The sequence below is a fragment of the Cimex lectularius genome, unplaced genomic scaffold (assembly GCF_000648675.2).
Source record: "Cimex lectularius strain Harlan isolate CLEC.00 unplaced genomic scaffold, Clec_2.1 scaffold17, whole genome shotgun sequence".
In the NCBI taxonomy this organism is placed as follows: Eukaryota; Metazoa; Arthropoda; class Insecta; order Hemiptera; family Cimicidae; genus Cimex; species Cimex lectularius.
Genome location: NW_019392640.1, coordinates 1,227,563 through 1,247,246, shown reverse-complemented (window position 1 = coordinate 1,247,246; position 19,684 = coordinate 1,227,563). Strand labels below are relative to the sequence as shown.

Sequence of the window (19,684 nt, the reverse complement as noted above, 5' to 3'; positions counted from 1 at the left end):
GCTGGCATTATAAATTCCAAATGCGAACTGTTCACATTTATCCAATTATTCTGTTGTTTCAACAAATAATTCTTGTTAAGAAACTGTCGTAAACTGCCTTTAGGCCGTTCTCTTTCTGTATCTTCTATCTCTAACAAATATCGATTTTTAATAAGTTTTGGAAAAAAACAAAAACAAATCGGGACTAAAATATGGAATTTTTTTCTAAATTTAAAAAATGCCCTTTTGTTTATACAAAAACTTGAGTTCAATTCAAATCACTGACGAGGATTTTCGGAACGTGTGAAACTACGGTTCAGAGGCGCAGGTGTGTTTACATACCTTTAGAGATGCAAATTACACATGTACATTCAATTGAGTAAGCAGTCCATGTTAGCGGAATAAACATAGATATCAGCTGCATTAACAATCACCCTAATAATTAATAATAATAAATTTCGTAGATGAAATAAGACGAGACATGGGAAGAAAAATGTGGACAATGTCGAGAACTGATCATGTTTACAGAGAACAAAGACATAAAAATTATTTTGTTTAATCAAATATTCATCGTAACTTGATAAATTTCAATTGAATGCAGAAATGAACAACTGATAATGGAAATATAATTCGACACTCCTACAGCGAGAATAAACGGACCCAAGAGGTTGAAATATATAACCTTAATTAAAACCAGGCCACTTACAACGCCTTAAAAGTAGAATTATTTGCTTCGACCACCTTTAAGCGCTAATTATTCTAAACGTAAAAATTACATTTTTTAAATGTATAAAAAATTGTTGATTCGTGCAAAAAAATATTTTTGGAATTATTCTGAAAAGCGAAAATAGTAATATAACACTGTGTGAATCATGATCATAAATACTCCAAAAATAATAGTTAATTTAAACAAATATCAGGAAGTATTTATTTTATCACTTATATCGACCAAGTACAATACTCAAATAAATCCGTTAACTTATTACGACTTTTTTTTAAATTAATGCATTTTATCTGAATCGATTAGAATAATTTAAACAATTGGAATTGAATATTTTGCTTAAAAAAACTCTTGTTCTTTTTAAGAAGGGGAATAGAAACGGTTTAGCCTTTCTGTTGGTACCCTTATCGGACGATAATTCTCTTTATTTGCAAACGTCAAAGAATGGGCTTTTCCGACCGGCCCAAGGACGGTAGAACACTGGACGAATAATCACAAATGAATCAATTCTTTAAAATATAAAAAAATAATTAAGTGAAAGCTTTGTTCGGTTAGATAAAACGGAACAAGGGCTATTCTTAAGGCCGATAATCCAACAAGAATAACTAAAATTAATGTTTCTTTTTTTTCTTTTGAAATAAAAATCTTTAACTTACAACCGGTCTTTAAGCGAAAAAGATCCCAACATACCTGAAACAAAAGAAAACGATTAAATTATAATTTTCAACATTAAAAAAATGAATCAGTCTTAATTTAGCCCATAACTATTACGCCGTGACTGAAAATTAAGGCCTATGCATTATATTTTACGAATGATCAATGTTCATTTATACTTTCTCCCCTAACCCTTTATTTTTTCCCTTCAAAACATTCAGTTCTGCTCGGCAGGTACGAAGTTACGACATAATGCATAACCCGATGGTTAACATAAACTCTCTTTACTACAAAGAAAGAGAGAAAAAAAGATTTGCGTAATGACATTTACCAATACACTTTAAAAGTAATGCCTAATGAAAATATCACTGCCTCCGCGGTATTGCGTGTGATTGCTGAGAAAACAAAATAACTTTACTCATTCATAACGAGTTGAATTTTGCAATTGTCTGAAGATGTTTTGTCGAAATTTACAATCTACTTGTTTTTTTAATTAAGAACGGGTCACATCTATAAGACACATGTACGTATGTTTACGACATGATTTCCTTTTTCCCGTATTTTCCACATATGTTTGGCTAAACGAAGGTTGTACCGATGTTACACAATTTTAAGTCTTCATCGATCTATCTATTATCTCTCTTACTAACGATTTGAATTTTTTACATTTCGATTAAACTTAATTGGAGGTTTTTATTATGTTTCGAATTATTTAGCGGATAATAGCTTAAGCCATTTTACCCATTTTTTGGGCCAAATATCAATCAATTAATTATACTCTCATCGAACGTAGATACAACTTTTACATCTGCAAAATCAAGATCGTCGCAAATGGTGTACAAAGCTTGCGAAAATATCGTCAGTTAGCATTGGGCAAAAGATGCCACATTTCCTATGATAATAAATAAACTTGAAGGTGAAAACGCACGTGTTTAAAACGTCAAACCTGGCCTATCGGAAAGTACGTAATGCAAAATGCAGATACCATGGGGAGCTTTTTAAAGCAAATGCTAAAACCGCTAGGACATTAAATGAATAGGAAAAGATGAAGATCAAACCTAAGATTGAGATGAAATTAAAAAAGAAACGGAAGCAAGGAAGAAGAAAGAGAAGTAAGAAAAATGAAAACAAAACCGTGTCCAATGCTGGATGTGTGTATGTGTACAGGGAGTGCAAGGCCGATTGACAAAATAAATTTAACAAAAAATACATAACAAAAAAATATTAAAAAATTCTGTCAGCAGAATTTTCATAACAAAAACAAGGATAGAATGCATTCCACATTAAATCTTATTTATTATTATATTATTATTTATTATTAAAATTATTACTTTATTATTACTATTACTTTACATAGAAACCAGACGAAGAGACGAACGTTATAACACAGGCTCGAATATTTAGATTTTTAGGACTTTCGAGATTAAAAAATCTAAAAATGTTTCTGTGTTCACAATTTATAAGTGAAAGGGAAAACAAGTTATGCAAGGCTTCTGAACTTCCGAAGGATGTAAAAGTTTTCCTTTTTTTAAAGATATAATTACCTATTATTAACAACAGAGAGAATTTGCAAAACAAGGACAACATAACAAGACAGGGTATCATTAGATAAATAGTTTATAAAACGACAATTTAGTGTTGTACATGTGGTAAAAAAATATTTTTCTACTTTCAAACAAAAGTAAACTTTTTATTATCAGTACACTTTATTTAAGAAAATAATAAAACCGTCAACAGTGATTAATATGGAATAAATATTTATTGAAACTTAATTTCAAACTTAAGAGAAAAATCTGTTTTTTTTGTACTTTTGTCGTCTGTTTGTCATAGGCCCTTAATAATGCTCAAATCTCGCATATTATCCTTAGAAGACAAAATCATTTCAATTATGTTCTGTTCGTTTTAAGAACTCTTTCCGTAGATTAGCATTTGTACCAAGATTTAGATTTTTTAAGCCAGGAATTGGCTAAAACAAGTTTTTAAGTTTAAAAATTGCATAATGCTATAATATGTAAATTTTGAAATGACTTGCTTTTTAATCAAGATGTATTCAATACAAAAGGCATTAAAAAAAAGGAGGGTTACAAGACTTATGTAGATATATATAAAAAAAAAGAGACCGGGGGGACATAATTTTTCCATTTTTATGGGAGAGATGCTCTGTAGAAAAGCTTTTTCTTCTCACGATGACAATTTAAGAAGCTTTCAGCTTATGGTCCTTAAGATTGTACCGATTGTAAGTCGCAGACAATCTCAAATACATCTCGAAGCAGACGATACCCAGGGGTCTAGCTAAGCCGAGCCCTCCTAAAATAAACTGTTCCAATAGTTCCAATCTTATCTCCAAAAGGCTACCCACCCTTTGGACATGTTTATTTCCGTCGTACACACCTGTCACGTTTCCCTTTAAAAAAGAAGTAAATTTTTCCAAGGGACTGTTAGAATAGAAAGGTATCCATATGAAAAGGTTTTTTTTCGAATCATACATTATTGACTAACTGAACCATTATAACATCTTAATGAATTTTTATAACAATAAATTACAATAATCAATGCTTTTTCATTCACATCCTAAGTTCCGTTCGCCCATTCTTGGCCCGAGCACCGAAAGCTCTTGCGCTTCGCCAAGGAGGGGAGGATCGACAAAGAAAACCGGAAACAGAGATAATTGATTAAATCAGATGTAAAGGAGTGACAAATTGAGCCCACGAGATTTGAATTGGACGGATCGTCTGTTCAATTCTTACTGTAAGCCTATGCGACTCGGCCACCCTGTAGAAGATAGTGAATATTGAACTGACTAATTCGAAGAAAGTAAAAACCACCGCTGTCTGTCTTCTATTTAGAAAGCGCCTCGACGACCAATTTTAGTTTTAGGACGTCTTATCCTTTCTAGCTATCTTTGTGAAATCCACTGAGAAATAAGAATAGACATAAAGCGGAAGTAAGGTCAAGTAAAGGCTACAATGTACTAATATAGTCAAACCTTCTAAATTAAGTACCACTCGGACATGCTCTAATGACTTGTTTAATTTGCAAATTGAAATAAATTGCATTTTTTATTTAAAGTGAAAACCTTTGACCCAACACTATGAAATTTATCTGATGCCAATACTAGATTTGTTACGTAGCCGGGGTCATAAACAAATCTTGAAAATAATTGTGAAACAGGGTTGGGCTGTCTGCAGATAAAAATGGATAATATTTTGGACCGACTAATCTCGCTCGTCTTCCCTTGGCAATTAAACCAAGAGAAAAAAATTGGAAAACTCAGTTCGTGAGTCGTGATTCTTCGCTGCAGGTGTTTTATATTACTGGTCCTTCTACTTTCGCTGTTCCCAGGATTCCTCCCTTAATGGATTTCGCTGAAGAAAGGGAAACGGCTGCAGACCTAATTGATATTTGGCTGTCCACATCCTCGCTGCTGGACAATATCACGAAATTTATTATCATCTTAACCTAGCCTTTTGTTGTATGTCTTCCCTTTACGTTTTCTAGCGAAGAAAAGGTTATGTTGAAAATATTGCAGACCTTGAGGTATTTATTAAACAGTTCACCATATTTGCTGCAGGTGAGTTTTACATTTCTGATCCCTTTGTGTAGGTGAGTAATACTAAAGCAAGAAAAATGATTACAGGACTATGTCACTTTTTTTAAGCTTCTTGTAAACTCTGTTACGTTATTGTAACATACTGTAACTTACACTTAAAAAAATATAAATACAAAACCCAACAAAATTATTTCTGGCTATTATACTCTCACTTTTCTTTACGTGAGAGACTAGTAGTAAAACAAGCGAAAAACGTATTGATTAGTGTGTAGAGATTAGTGACCATTAATCGATAGTTATTCAGATATCGTAAGATGCGGTCGGGTGTGATGTAGGTTTCAGAAAAACATTTTCTTTATCGTGCCAACGTTTCAGTCTTTTATTGAGATCATCTCAGGGCTTACACAGATAATTACACAGAAGACAAACACTTTGAGTGAGTAGAAATACTTTGTTTGAATATAAAATATATTTTGCATTGTATAAATTCACTTTTCCACATCCTAAATGTATTTGTTAAATGTAAACATTGTTTGTAAATCCCAGGCCCTGAAGATGATCTCAATAAAAGATCGAAACGTTGGCACGATAAAGAAAATGTTTTTCTGAAACCTGCATCACACTCGACCGCATCTCACGATATCTGAGTAAGTATTGATTAGTGATTGAAAAAAAACAAAAAGAAACTAAGTCCTAGAGAGGCACTGCTTAGTCCTCTTGGCCAATGAACAAAGGAAGAATTTTGCACACGTCTACTTATTTTCTTATTAAAATAGAACTATTACCTAAAGTAAAAGCCAAATTAGTAAATATGTAAAAGTGACTTCCCCTTGCAAGCTGGTCATAATTCTTTGGGCCTACCTTTGTTGAAGGCTAATAAAATAAAGGAAAATGTAATATATGCAGACCTAGACTGCTTATTTGTCAGGCAGATGGTCAGTTTTATGATAAATTGTGAGGCGTTGGGTCGTCCTTTTTGTATGATTGTTTCCCTTCATCCTGGTCTGCCTATCCTCGCTAGTGTGAACTGCCTGACGGGTTTCGACATTTTGCCGCCTTCAGCAGAGGGTATAAGCAGGATGAGGCGCCAAGACAAACCGTAAAAAATAATAGACCAAATCATCGGAAACGACCAAACTATAGTAGTATAACATGTGCTCAAAATGTTTGGAATAATTCGTATTAAAAACAATTGACTAGTTCAGTTTAAATTTCTCATTTACAATCTAACTTAAGTGAGTGCAATAGTTTTTGCTGTTAATAATTTTTTGCTTTGTTTTATCATTAAATGTGCGCAATGCAGTACGTATATATAAAAAATTGACACCGAAAGACTTTTATTTAAAATTTTTAGTCGTGAACAACGGCGTCATAAAGAGTTTTAACTGTTAAAGGTTAAAATATGCCTTTCAAACGGTAATTTTACAAACCTAAGACTTCAGAATTTATTACCCATAAAAAGACAACTAGACTAATAAATCAGGATTAACTGCTTATTAGATGGTAATCGATTAAAAAAAAACCTCTTGGGCTCAAAAGCATGGTAAATTGAACTATAAAGATATTTCCCAAAGGAGCTATCCAGGTGTTTTTTTGAATGCACGATATTTTAAGAAATGAGATCGAACGGGCTTTGAAAAGGCCCGTGATGATCGGCGTGGTCAGTAGCGTTACTAATCATGGAGGTATGTGACCCCTGGAAGTACAAAAAAAAAGCTGGATGTAATTTCAGACACAAATGCCCCCTGAGTGTCTAATGTAAAAATACAAAGGCTTGACTAGACGGGACTTGGCGTACTGCGGGTGATCTGTACCGATCCCACCGGAAATGAAGACTTTTTTAAAAATTATTTTAATTATAACTGAGGTGATTGAACCTTTTTTCCGGCCGAACCAGACATAATTCCACGTTATAACACTATAAACACACTTAAACATCGGCTTCCCCTGGTATAATCAACATCATTGCTGGTACAATAACACGAAGAAACTAGTTGTCAATTTTTTATAATAATACTTTCACTGATTATGACAGATTAAGAGCGATGCTAAGCGGACCAGAGATCACAGTCTCAACTTGTTCAGTATGACGGAGAGAGAAGAGAAGAGAAGAGAAGAGAAGAGAAGAGAAGAGAAGAGAGAGAGAGAGGAAGAGAGAGAGAGAGAGAGAGAGAGAGAGAGGAGAGGAGAGGAGAGGAGAGAGGAGAGAAGAGAGAAGAGAGAGAGAGAGAGTGAGTGAGTGAGTGAGAGAGAGAGAGAGAGAGAGAGAGAGAGAGAGAGAGGAGAGGGAGAAGGAGAGAGAGAGGAGAGGGAGAGAGAGAGAAAGAGGGAGGAGAGAGGGATAGGGAGGAGAGAGGGAGAGAGAGAAAGAGGGAGAGAGGGAGAGAGAGAAAGAAAGAAAGAAAGAAAGAAAGAGAGAGAGAGAAAGAAAGAAAGAAAGAAAGAGAGAGAGAGAGAGAGACGGAAATAAATAATATTTATATANAGAGAGAGAGAGAGAGAGAGAGAGAGAGAGAGAGAGAGAGAGTGAGTGAGTGAGTGAGGGAGGGAGAAAGAAAGAGAGAGAAAGAAAGAGAGAGAGAGACGGAAATAAATAATATTTATATACAAGTCATACATCAACAACATACATACTTCAAAATAGTCTTCCATATGGCACTTAATTTGCTAGTACAGATGTATATTCATACAACATAATACGCATTTTTTTCTATTCTACGCAAGAAGAGGGAGAGGGAGAGAGAGGAAAAAAGAAAAAGTTTGAGAAAGGCAAAGTTTGTCGAGTCTCAACACTATGAAAGTATATTTCTGAAAACGAAAATAGATAGCAGGACTAAGCGTTTAGAATAGTAGAACAGTAGTGTAAGGCGTTTAGCGTCTAGCCACTAATTGTGTCACGAACAAAAAACAATTCAGCATAAATTAAATTTGAGTAATTAAATATCAAGACATTTTAATTAGATAATCGTCAATATTTTCAGAAAGAAGCTCTGCATCAAAACGTCCTGTTACGAATTTTCATAAAGAAATACCGGATCAAAACGTCCCGTTATGAAGATTGTCGGCAAAAGGATGGTTAACGAAAATTCGGCAATGCGAAAAAATGGCAAACAGAATTCTTACAATTGCGCGACTTTATACCGTATACACCGGTATGTTCGAGAGATGCACCTCCTGACCTCGATCCCGCAAGACGTGGAAGTACTCGACATTTCGGTCAGATTGTTACTACTTTGGACATCCTATAAGTTGAACTTGTTATTAAGCTTTTTTTGTTTATTCTTCATCATCCTCCGCCATAGAATGTATGTATGTGATGATCAAGACGACAGGACACTACAAAGAGGAGTGGCCATAGGAAATAATATAACTGAATTAACTTTTAAATCGTAATTATAAACAATTTAAATTAAATTCTGAGTTCCGGAATTTTCTTTTCGACCTTTTTTAGGTACCTGGACAAGAGAAGCACCAAAGTTTCTTTGGCCGAAGTGACTCCATATCAAAAATAAATAAGACAAAATTACAAATTATTTTCTAAATTAACTGATTGGTCCAGGAAGGTCTGAGTGACAAATTATTAAATTTATTGGAATGGATGTAATTTATTAGTGTGAAAGGAAGGGGTCATTTAACCCCACCCGGAGGAGTATCGAGAACTCTGTGGTAAGTGTGCGACGTCTGGGGAGTAAAATAAGTTATTAGCGAGAATGGAGTGGGTTCAATCCGGCTCTGAGGAATATCGAGAATTCTGGGGAAGTGAATGTGACTAGACCTCTATGTTTGAATCGGGCTGTGATATACATATATGTGTTGTATGTTTTGTGTCTACAGGATGTATCAACTTCTACAGTACTCATTTAATTCGCAAACGATTAACATTAGCAAAAATGGTCTTATACAAACCCCAAGTTAATTTTGACTAGGAATCGCCTATTTGGTAACAGATTTAACATAACTTTCTTATATAGCTGGGAAATGACACTAACCTTGTTATTTTAAATGAGAATCCCACATTTTTATTGTGCAATTCGATTCTAGAGCTTATTTATGCCACTTTTACTGAAAGGGAAATTTGATAGGATCGACCATTTCGGAGTTGCGGCCAGACTTAAATGTTTGTATCGGGTTGTGATGTAGAAATCAACAACCTGAGCTATAAAGGAGAGGCTAGCATTTTAGAAAATGGACGTAGCGTAAAATAAAAGCAGAAAGTCAGTAACCAGATCGAGACACTCAAATGGCTACAGCTTTTAAGACAAAACCAGAAAAAGAAGGACACATTGGGAAGAATTTTTTCGGTTTGTCCGAAAATTGATGGAGTGACCTGGCGAAAGAGAAAGACTTTAGAGTAACTTCAAATATTAAATATAAATTTTAAGAAAATTGACCACCTGGATATAATTCATGCGTTTCTACTTGTCCTCGACTAAGCCTATAATTAAGGCAATTAATATTTCCGTTTAACGAAATGGATTTCTCTTGGGAAAAAGCGACAATGCTCACAATAGCCTATTTCGCCTTGTCATTTCACCTGTTTTATTGCTGAATAAAATCCTAGAAATTAACTCTCAACACGACAGACAAGAATGACACATCTACATGGAAAACAAACACTTTGAGCCCTGAAGATGATCTCAATAATGATCGAAACGTTGGCACGATAAGAAAATAATTTTCTATAATTCTGATGAAGCCTGACTAACGACACGCGTGAAAGACAAGGCGGAAACAGTTGAAAACAAATCGGAATCGGATCGCAGATTGTTTATTTTCTTCATTCTGATTTGGTTCAATCCAATGATATTTGCAAATATGGTCACACAAACTGAATAACTACGAATTAGCATATTAGACTAAGTGGCTAAAATCGCCCCTTTCATGAAAATGACAATGAAAATCGTAAAAAAATGGAAAGAATCATTACCACATAATAATTACATACAATTATTTTGTGTGACCCGAAGGAATATTATGCTGGACGTCAAATCATAAATTGCAGGCCTTAATAATCGTTTCCTGACTTAAACACACATTGTTTAAGTTATCTTTTCATCTGACAAGGGGGCAAAATAAAATACACAATCCTGCTTATGCCTTTGTCAGCTATCACGTACACACACAACCCAGAGAAAACCTTATATCTTTAACAGGCTTTATTAAAAAAAAGCCTCCTTTCTGAAGACTTAATTAAGACAAACGGCTCCCGCCACAAGAACGGTTTCTTTATAAATTACACTACGATTTGTTACAATTGAGTTGATACTGATTCCTGATGCAATCTACGGCATCCGCCCATTCAATTTGTTAAAAAAAGACTTAGTATTTTAACTTGAAAAACTTGGATATAACTTACTTTCACTCAAAAATTGATAACTTCTGAAAACAGTAAGTACGGAAAATAGTCATCCTTTTCCTAAAAACTTTAATTCTTCTAAGACACATTTAGATGTGTAGTTGGATTTTTTCCTATACAAGTTGGTTTTGTCAAGAACGTTTCATTATTGATTTTACAATTTGGTGGATCTCTGCCTGATCTCTCGAGTCAGCCCCTATTGTAAATTTTGTAGATGTATAAATTTAGCAGTATTTGTCTCCCCTTATTCTAGCCAATTTTGCCCGAATCATTTTGTCATTTAGTTTTAATATTCAGAGAATGTCTGTCTGTTGTCTCTCGTATCACCCATATTGTAAATTCCCATAGACACTAAAGAACTAGTATTAATTTAGAAGTATTTTTATCCGCTTATTCTCGCCTCTTTTGGTATAACATTTTGTCATTTAGTTTTAATATTCAGTGGATGTTTGTTGTCTTGCATTAGCTCCTATTGTTAATTCTTCTATACATCAGAAACGTATGCTTAATTATACTATTAATTCAGCAAAATTGTCTCCGCTTCCTCTCGCCTCTTTTGATTCAGTGGATGTTTGCCTATTGTCTCTCCTTTCTGTTCCCTTTGCGTATGATGATGGTTGAGTTCTATGTTCTCTCTAGTTCTACGCACTTTTGTCTATTTTTGTCACATTTCAATTGATTTCAAAGTGACAATGCTATGATTTAGATTTCGTCATTTACGCCTAGAGTAAAAAATAAAAGAGAATAGGAAAGAGACAGTCGAGTCGGAGAGGTGAACAAGATTCCGTGTAGATGAGAGACAGGAGAAGAGTGCGATCCTCAAAAGTGTTGTATTCCCTAAAATAGAGTGCTTCGCTCCACTGCGGATTGACTGGAAATAGTGAGTACATATCCACCCTTGTTCTAAATGGTCTCGCAAACGCTTTGCGGTAAATTACTGTTTATTTAAATTTAAAAAGTTTTAATTGTTTGTTTAAAATTTAAAAGGAAATTTATTGATTTTAATTATTATTTTCTTGTGTGTTTAATAAATTGTTTTCAAACTTTAATTAAATTGTATTATAAAAAGGCACCTGATCGGCTGTATTCAGGTTCGATCAAGACCTCTGGGGCTCTGTTTCTCATAAAAAGGATTCAGAGTTAGGCCCGTCTTGTTCAATCGAGAACAGATCGTGACAAAATCACCCCTTTATTTTAAAGTCTGAACATCTCCAATCATCCTGGTTAGCCTATTCTCTCTGGGAGGCAGACATCTAGGGGTTTATCGCCTTGTCAAATTTGACAACTTATATACAGTTTTCAGTTTTTTCTAAAATATCATAAATTTGCTACTGATATAATAAAAACATCGTTCTTTAATTGAAAAACTTCTACACTGCTAAAATCAATATATCAAAATCTTGAATTGGTCAAGAAACAATGATTTTTTCCCCGTCAGAACACCGCGGAAACATGCGATATCGATTAATTAACAACTTCGAGTCCGAGAGCGTTGTTGTGTTTTGTGCTATTGGGTTGTCCGGAAAATAATGCAGGATTTTAAGTTTTCATTAAAAAAAATCTATATAAAATATTCTGTTTACGTTTACAGGATTACTCATNGTATGGGAAATTATTTTGATTAAAGAACATTGCTTTAAAGTAACTAGTTTCTTTTTTTTTGTTTAATACCAAAATCCTGCATTATTTTCCGGACAACCCAATACAATAACACAACCGTTTGGCATACTTGGGGGCCCCTTGACGTACATAAACCTAAATATACCGAGAAAAAATCCGACCGAAAGTTTATAATGACATAAATCACTTGGAAATGTTCTTTTATGGTTATGATTTTAACGAGCACATTATAAAAACTTTTACAGTGCGTCATGATTATTCCTGAAAATTAATGTTTGTGTGTGCATTATTATTTTTGCAAGTCACATGCTCCAAATCGCATATAAACGTAATCGAGATAAATATTATTTGTAATAAACAATAAAAAATAATATATATAATACGCAAGATACAGTGTTGATAAATGAGTCTTTAAAAAATATATCATTAATATACCGATGTTAAAATGTAGCAATATCCCCAAGGGATTTAAGCTCATAAAAACAAATTAAAGAAAAATATATTGCAGTAAATCCAAAATATTACTTTTTCTACAATTTAAGGCGTCAATGTGAGACTAATAGGGCAAAAAGCCTAAGTTATTTGAATCTCGTTTTAGCCGAGATGACGTTTTTCCAGGAAGATACGCGTAGACCAGTCAACATAGCGCGTCTGTATATTAGCGGTTGTCAACTCAAGAGACTAAAATTGGACAAAGTATAAATAAAATAGATGAGCGAATTTTCGCCTTGGCTTAGAAACCACAACCAGCCAGAGGACCAATTACGTCCGAATGCCATAAACAATGGATAAGATTATTCTTAAAAAATAATTTGCGATAAAAGTTTGGGGCTTTCCCGTTCCGAATAAAATCATCGGTTGGGGCATGTGGAGGAAAACGAAAGGTGGAAGTATGGAGTCGAAAATGAAGGTGAAGGTGACATTAAATCAACAAAAACATCATTTTTCCTGAAACTCTTGTAATCCAGGGATTCTAAAGTGTAAAGTTTAAAAAAAATTCAATTGGTTTTCAATTGTTTTATAACATGTAAAGAATGTTCAAATATAAAATGAAATAGTGTACTTTCTGGCCTAAAAACCAAGAAAGTTGGTGTTAAGCGGTATTTGTGATTTCAGATTTTGTCAGAACAATGGAAAACATCGTTTTAATATAATTAAAATGCAAGGACAGTACCTAGAACGATGATGGATGGATGGATGGGAAATTTTGCGCGTATATGAGAGGTCAATCATTTCAAGAACAAAGAGAGCCGGTTTCTACCGTGTTTACAAACCGTTCGGTGCAACTCACAGCTGAAAACCATTGCTCTCCACATTTTAAATAACAATAGGTCAAACGCGTTTGAGACATGTTTTGAGGCAAGGCCGTTTGCCCGGAAGGCAGAGAAAGGCCACTCGATATGACCCGCATATTGGAAAGGTGTCATGCTTTGGCGTAGTATTACAGGGGCAATTACAGCTTGCGCGATATAAAAACTGTGCTTAAGGAAAGAAGTGAATCTTTGAGCCTACCGTTTCCGTTTTTCGAGTAAATATTATATAATCTTGTATTGTGGAACAATATCAATATCCATCTTATGAACTGGTACGTTCATAACTTTAAACTACAAGCTGGGGGCTGCAATTACCTAGTTGAAATTTATGCACGAGGCCTAACTTCAATAGGCACGCTGGATAAGACTGAGGTCTTCAATCATAACAATTAATAAAAATTGCTTTAATACAAAAATCACTCTTTACTGATGTGAAAGATTTGAAAATTGCCCACATCAAATACAAAATGTACAAAAATTGTTTAATTATACTATTTTTGTGGGTCGATAGTTATTATGTTTGTTTTGTTCTTCTTCGAGAAGGAAATGATTTCTTCCACGCTCCATAAAACTAACGCAACCTGTCTGTTTTGAGGTGTTTTAAATTAAATCACGTTATTATTCAGCCAGTAATTACAGTTACAGTTTAATTAGAGATAATTACATCAGATTTATTAGGCTGTAAAGTAAAACTTCGGCGGCGTCGGGCAGGAATGGATAAATGCCACAAACATTTGTATAATCTGCAAAAAATGGCATTTCAGAGGAAAGAGTAAACAAAATTTCTATTGAATGATTCGCAAACGCCGATTTCCCTCGGATTGATACTGATAAGATAGTTATTTGTTTATACAAGGTTTTTATTAACAAAGGATGGTGTTGTAGTAAAAAACAAAATCAGATGAACACTCATATTTTCCAGACGACCCAAGGCTGGATTTTTTCCTCCAAATCGGATGTTTTAGCCCACGTCGACTTGAATAATCCCGGCTTAATTTATGTAAAATAAACCGAGGTGGAAATAATTCAAAAGTTGCCACGCCCATAACGAGAAGTGACCCCGGGTGGACTAGCAAGGACGCCCGTGAAGTTCAAAAAGGCATTGTTTCCACCTGACACAGGGACTTGAAGTTTATCAAAACGTTTGACCGTACAATTCACATGGGAGTTGTAAGTTGCCAACGGATATTCACCTGTGTGTACATGGCGTGATGCACGGCGACCAATAGGATGGCCACCCGTAAGTGCCGACTAGTGGCGTACTTGAAATACCCGAACGGCTATTTTTACGGCCAGACCGACCCAATTTATTACGCATTTCTGCCCTTAAGTAGTTGCGCTAATTAACAGACAAAAAATCATTAATCAAGAGTAAATTGACACCGGCGGTTGGGTGTTTTCTGATATGTCAAGATCCCGACATAGGTTCAAAATCGGCTTATCAAACATGTCCCATTAATTTGCAAGTAGCTAAGGACAATACAGTCTTTCGAGTGATTCAACATTAACGTGACGTGGGTGAAAACATCCGGCATCCACAATCAAAGCTTTCATTTTAAAACTTCCGCCCCTTACAATCATGCCGGATTAAAATATAACTCAATTGAAAAGTTTAATCAATGTTTAAACGTTTAACAGTTTATTTTCAGAATTGGCGTTCAATACAACTAATCTAAACAAAAATCGCGCTCACATACAATCAATACATATACATTTTCTTGATTGCGCAGGTTAATTATCTGCTATTTTGCATATGTTTGCACGCACGCTTGATTGATAAGCCATAAGGTGAAAGAAAACCAATCGAAGCTTTTTATTTTTACATAGTAAATATTCTGTTTTTCATTTTTTCCATATTTTTTGTAATAAGTTATCTCAGTCTTGCTAGAGAAAAGAACTGTATCAACTTGAGATCTGCCATGGGTTACGAGGGATCACACCGTTAAGATAGAAGACATAAAAGAAATGCAAATGGGGGAAAAATCCCTCTTTCAAGGAAGATAGGCTACTAGGCGAAAAGGTTGAAATATTCGGCCCTTAAATCAAATAATCAGAATCTATGGAACTACTATCGTCAAATTGAATTAAAAAATTAACCTTGTACTGCAGAACAAAACAGGCGATGCCAAGTCACCCTCCAGTGGGTCCAGGACACACGGTAATTGTGGGAAACAAACAAGCGGAAGCACGTCCAAGAATAGGAGCTAGCACATCGCTGATAGGGTCTTAACATTTATCATCATACGAATATACATTATACAAGTCGCGATGATTCAATTTCAGAATTAGAAGGCTGGAAAGCGTGATGTTTCATGATACGGCAATGCTACGAATATGGGTGTCAATGTATACATAGAATATGCATTAGAAAATGTTTCATGATCTCTAAAACCAACGTGCAAGTAATAAAACTCATATATGATTACTATGATCACCAGTTTATGTTACGTACCTAGGCTCAAAAAATGTATTGAACGGATATCATAAATATGTTGGAAATTTTTTTATCGTCTTTACAGGATGATTTATTTTGAAACAAAAGTATCATGTAATTTTCCTTTGATTAGTGATGTCCTTGGTTAGATTGTGACATGTAATGTATCTTTTTAATTGCCTGCTATTCTGTCCAATATCATCGAGTATTTTATTAAAATATTCCATCAATTACGCATTTACTCTATTGCGCGTTTACTATTTACACTAAATTAATATCTTGGCCTTTTAAATTTTATATTACGTCCGGCATACTATGACCGTGCTTGGTCATTATATTACAATTTGTAGTTCATTTTTATGGAAAACATGTTTATTCTTCCTGTTTTCTCTAGTTCAGATAGTTTTATTTGGATATTTTACTTCCACTCGATTCACACATCGAACTAATTATATGTGCTTTATTTACAGTATTCGTTGTTTACATTATTTATTAGCTCACTTGGTAGCAACTATTTCAATTTATTTGGTGTACTCCTGTTGAATGGTAATCTAGTTTTACTTACTGCTTGAGTGTTTTTAGCATATGCTTTGTTATGACCGTTTAGTTTTTGATCTTTCAATTGCTAATTGCGATATGATCGCATTGAATGTCTCAACAACTTGAACCTAGATCAATAAAATATAACACAAAGTTCGTTCCTACCTTTTTTTAAAAATATTGTACAACACACTCACTCCACCAATTACATTTCTAATAAGTTAGTTCCTAAGTTCGAAAGTTGCAAGATGAAATTAATGTTTTCTAACATAACAAACAGTAAATTATTGCTATTCCCAAGTATGTATAATGTAAAAAAATGAACCGAGTTCGTAAATCGGACTAGTTTGATTTAGGATCAGTTTAATACCGTTTCTGCAATAAAATATAATTTATGGAATTTCCTCCTATGGCCTGCAGTGTGATAAACCTATTGTTTAATAGTCACCAATCATCCTGGTCTCACTATCCTCGCTGATTTTTGTCAATTCAGAGCGTTTCAGTTTTTCGCCATCTTCAATGTTTCGGTGATATCACACTGGCGAAATGGTGAAACGCGTCTGAATTAATAAAAATTAGCGAGGACAGGCAGACCAGGATGTGATAGGTAACTATCAAACAATAAAAATATCTAGTTATTCAGATATCGTGAGATGCGGTCGGGTGTGATGTAGGTTTCAGAAAAACATTTTCTTTATCGTGCCAACGTTTCGATCTTTTATTAAGATCACCTTCAGGGCTTAAAGTGTTTGTCTTCTGTGTAATTGTGCCATCCTTGCGTGTCGTGTTGAGAGTGCCCTACGATTTTTTTACGAGAATATTTCAACTGCGAAGTTATATTAACCATCGGGGTGCCGGTGTTTTTGGAGGAGAAGAAGAAGAAGAAGAAGAAAAAAAGAAAAAAAAAAAGCCGATTTGTAAGTATACCGGGTTCGAATGCAGGGCTGCTAGTTCGAACCCAGGACCTTTAACTTAAAGCGATGTGCGCCGTGTCAACGCCTTGCGGCCACCGACGGCCCCGTTACATAAATTTGCCCTGATAAAATTTAATATGTACATATATTAAAGGAAATAACCAACTGTTAAGTAAATCTTATTTTAACTATTAAAAAAATCGTAATCTATACTCCAATTGTATGGCTAATAATTCAAATGTTTATCAATTTCAGCGAGATTTTTACTAGGCCTAATTTGGTTGCAACTCTCACTACCAAATCTGCAAGGATTGGTGGTCCAAACATTATTTCTAATACCAATTATTTGTAACTTTGTTTCATTACAATTATAATTTGAAATAACGACTCCACATTTTATCTATATACAACGTTCTACCTTTCTATTCACAATAAACGCTATAACACTTTTGCCTGTAGAAATAATACAATTGTATTGTTGTACTCTTTATTGATAAAATATTGAATTTAGTGTCGAATCCTGGAAACTGATTGTAATCTATGTAAATAGCCGAAAAATCTAACAGAGATTATGGAATAAAAAGAAAGCTTCAACTATGTTCTAAATTTATTTATTTACCTAATTATTTATTCACCTCCCTTAGATACGTTATGTAATGACTGGAATTTACAAATGACACGAAGGGAGTTGACAACCATTGTTGTTCTTCCAACTACACGCGAGGAATAATCCTAGTTTAGTAGGTCGCGAGGCCACCTTCTCTTCAGTCGTCTGGTGGGATTATAAGGGTGGTTTCTATTGGATAAGGATTGGGCAACTCAATGGGGGGCGAGAGAAGAGTTCATTGTGGAAAGTGTAACATGTTTTGGGGATTATTGTTTGCAGGAGAGGGATTTTTAAAGAATTGTGAATGGTTACGAAAAAGAGTAGTGACTCTACGACTACAGTTCTGAGTACTTTTACATTGGGAAAACTATATTCTTTGGATGTTGCCCCACAGTTCTATTCGGTAGATTGGTTTTAGTATTGCCGTGTAGATTGTCAGTTTGTTTTTCGTTGAAACGTTAGATTTGCGTCGTTTTGGTCGTGTGTGTTGGTTCCACATTAGCCTTGAGTCTAGATAGGGTAGCGGACGCAATCTGTGTTTGGGATCGGAGTATTATTGAGGACGTTGTTTGTATGAGGGTTTTGCTTCGAAGGGTGTATGATATTTATCTATTAATATAAACCTTTTATATATTCATAAGCCCTTGTAAATGCTTAAGTACAACAACAAATCTAAAGTTATAAAAATGCCAATACAAATACTATTCATATTAAAATACCGAAAACTCTCACAGACACGCACACTCACACACATATATACACACACACACAATTGGACGGTAATTTGTAACTTCGGATGGACAGATTTTAACAGTGGTTTAATGTAACTAAGTTTCCATTTGGCTGTAAAATACCGAAATCCAATGATTCAAAAATTCAAATTGATGATCCAAAAATAAAATGTAAAGGGAAAGCTAATGTCTCAGCATTCTTAAGAAGAACAGAAGGAATTTTGTCTGAACCAATACAACTAGTTGCCTTCAAAGATTTCATTGTTTTAACGACATTAGACAAAGATAATTGTATTAAGGAAAGATTTAAATTGCTGTATACATATGGGTGCTTTTGCTTTTATTAAGCTTTATGCTATAGAAAAGATGTATTTATATTTTATCATTACTAAACTTATTAATCTATAACATTCTTAAAGTTGAAAAATACAATATGCTTTACTATTAAACAATATCGCTCAAAAATTATCAGAGAATATTAGAAGAACTAATTTTCAAACAATTATCTGATAGAGTTTTGGAGGAATAAATGTACAATTTAAAAAAGAGAATTAATATGGTACATGGAGCGTTAGTATTGGTTAAGGGAATAAAAACTTTTAAGCGGAGGGAAATTTAACTTGTGCATAGGGATTGCTACAAAAAGGACTGAAAGGTGGACTAACAGCCAGACTTTAAGGAATTATGTTAATCCAGCTTCAGCTCCAAACTGGCCTGCGATATGTCAAGCTTATCTTTAACGTCTAAAAAGAAGAAACAAGGTCTTGGATATGATCCCAGGACGTGATGGTCACGAGAAACGAAATAGTATACTAACTTAGAAAATAAGGTGCAGCTGCAACCCATAATAAAAAGAACGAAAAACGAATTTCACAAGATTTAAATTGAAAAAAAAATTAAATTTGTCTCTCGATTAGCAGGATGGAACAAATGAACAAAGTTGTCGAAAATTTGCAGCACCACTCTTCTATGAAGAAGTAGAGATATTGCAACACGTCTTATGTGACAGTGAAGCATTAGCTCCGAGGCAATAACTTTTGAAAGGAAAATACACTTTTCAAATTGTAGATTATGGTCAATTGGGACTAGGAAGCAGTGAACAGGAGGGTTTTTCATATCACCAGACTGTAGTATAATTTCATAAAATATAGAGGTTTTTAGAACTTATCAGCAGGAAAAACAAAATATATCGTGGTTAATTTTGAAAATAGTAGTTTTGAAAAGCCTTTTTGCGATATGATTTTTTTATCATTTAAAATGAATAT

The 19,684-nt window shown here is 34.3% G+C and overlaps 1 protein-coding gene across 5 annotated transcripts in view; it reads right to left on the bottom strand.

The window, feature by feature from the left end:
* LOC106672247 (protein spinster) overlaps positions 1–19,684 on the bottom strand; it is a 57,604-nt gene that overhangs the window by 31,549 nt on the left and 6,371 nt on the right. The gene's annotated exons all lie outside the window — the stretch shown is intronic.